Source organism: Bos taurus, chromosome 1 (genome assembly GCF_002263795.3).
Source record: "Bos taurus isolate L1 Dominette 01449 registration number 42190680 breed Hereford chromosome 1, ARS-UCD2.0, whole genome shotgun sequence".
Taxonomy (NCBI): Eukaryota; Metazoa; Chordata; class Mammalia; order Artiodactyla; family Bovidae; genus Bos; species Bos taurus.
The window spans coordinates 34278935-34280974 of NC_037328.1; the positions used below are offsets into that span (position 1 = coordinate 34278935).

At 50.4% G+C, this 2040-nt stretch overlaps 1 pseudogene; it reads right to left on the minus strand.

Annotated features, from left to right (window-relative positions):
• Window positions 1–697: 697 nt before the first annotated feature.
• Window positions 698–1675, minus strand: LOC781699 (palmitoyltransferase ZDHHC16-like; annotated as a pseudogene).
• Between the last annotated feature and the right edge of the window lie 365 nt (window positions 1676–2040).

The following is a 2040-nucleotide window of genomic DNA, read 5'->3' on the forward strand; positions in this document are numbered from 1 at the left end:
TATTTATTTATAGAAGTGGTCTTGAAACTTTATCTTCATATTTTATGAACATATTTTAAAAGCCAAACCAGAATCATTCATTTTATTTCTAGAATTTTTACTCTTTGTAGAAGAAAACTACTAATAGAAGAGTTTCATTGAAATATACAAGATATACATATTTTATATATGAAATTCACAACACTATGCGTGATCCTTCCTTATGTAACATTTTTTTTTTTTTAATAAAATCAAATACCTTTATTTTTGCTCCCTTCGGCAGCACATAAGAAGTGGCAGTGACCTCAGCAGTAGGCCTGGTATCTTTGCCCTGTTGAGAAGCCAGAATCTCATCTCTACCATTCAGCTGTTTCCTCAGACCGCAAGTAGAAGAGGTAGTGGCCAACCCCAGTGCTGTAACCTGGAGGAGATCGGGGTCAACCTGGCAAGGTTGCTAGCTGCCTGATCTCTAGTCTGGGGCTGGAACTTCTGTTTGCCTGAGTAAAGGGACATCAGTCCTAGGATTTCTCCACATCGTGCCTTGCTTCTGCAATGGCCAGGATACCGGTCCTTGAGCTGTCCCCGCATGGTACCCTGGGGCAGGCCCACTGGCTCTTTTGGCTCAAGGATCCCAAGAAGCTATCCTTGGAGGCCCTTGAGGCAACACAGGAAGCATGGTGGTATTCAAGTTGTGGCTGACACACTCCGGCTCACATGCTCACACTGCCATCACAGAGGCTGAGTGAGCAGTCACCCAGGGCAGGGGATCCCAGCTCATTCTGTTCCCGTGGGACAAATGACTGGAAGGTAACAACACCTGAGTAAGCCAGTGCCTTCCTGTGTCCACACCCAGGAATACCTTCCAGTTGTCCAAGCAGCCATAGTTGTAATGATTCCTAAAAACTCTGCTCTTGGCCTGCAGCCACCGATGCTCCTTCTTGTTGATGTGCCTTTCGATGTTAGTCTCACCTTGATTGATGAGCACAGCCTGCCATACAGTTAGGGCACCCAGGGCAAGTGCCACAGAACTGCACAGGAACCAGAGGTAGACAAGACTCTTGTGAGTCACTCTTTCTTGGAAGGAGAAAATGGGTGGTGGGTCTGGTGGCAAGTCTTGATGGCAGCATAAGCCTCCTGGAAAAGGTCCCAGCTTCCATAGCTATTGTAGATGTTGCAGTGGTGTGTTCGGGCTGGCATGGGGTTAATGCACTTCTTAAAGATAGAGACTGTTGTCCTATCATTCCTTCCCTGGGGTGGGTATCCAGGTCGGGTGGTAATAGCCTAGTAGAAATGGAAGACTAGAATAGAAAATGAGAATCAGATTCCAGTGACTATAGAAGAAATGCCAGCAGAGCCAGGCCATGGAGTAGGTTTGGAGGATGAGAGGCAGGACACACATGTAGGTGATGGCCACAATGGAGCTGGTCAGCACAATCACCAGCAGCACGAACGCCACCCCATACCAGCGGATCATGTTGTCCACCAGCCAGTAGATAGGCTCAAAGGCAGCGTCCATGGCGGTGTCACTGCCCCCGAAGGAGTTGTAGAGCAGGGAGCAGAGGCAGACCTTGCCATAGCGCTGGCGCTGCATCAGGCCATGGAGCAGAGGTGGGCAGTGGCACCTGTAACCCAGGAGCAGACACAGGTGCAGGCAGAGGCAGGCAGGGCCCAGCCGCAGGCTCCTCTGGCCCTGCATGGCTCCTAGGAAAACACAGCAATGTGAGGGGCCAGCATGGTTCCTGTCCCTCCTTGCCCCACAAGTGGGCAGCTTAGAGGTAAAGACCTAAAGGTGAGGCCTACTGGGCCAGTCACCAGCTGTGGGAAATAGGGAGGCAGCTCCAAGCTCAAGCAGGGTCTCTGGAATTGTCTGTGTGGACAGACCACTGAATGGAGCCTGACCAATGTGCACAAAGCTATCCACATGGCCCTGTGGGCCTAGCCACAGTAGCAGAGGTGTCCAGGGTTTCCTGCCTGCCCTGTGCTGTGCTTAGTTACTCAGTCATGTCCGACTCTTTCAACCACAAGGACTGTAACCCGCCAAGCTCCTCTGTCCATAGGGAT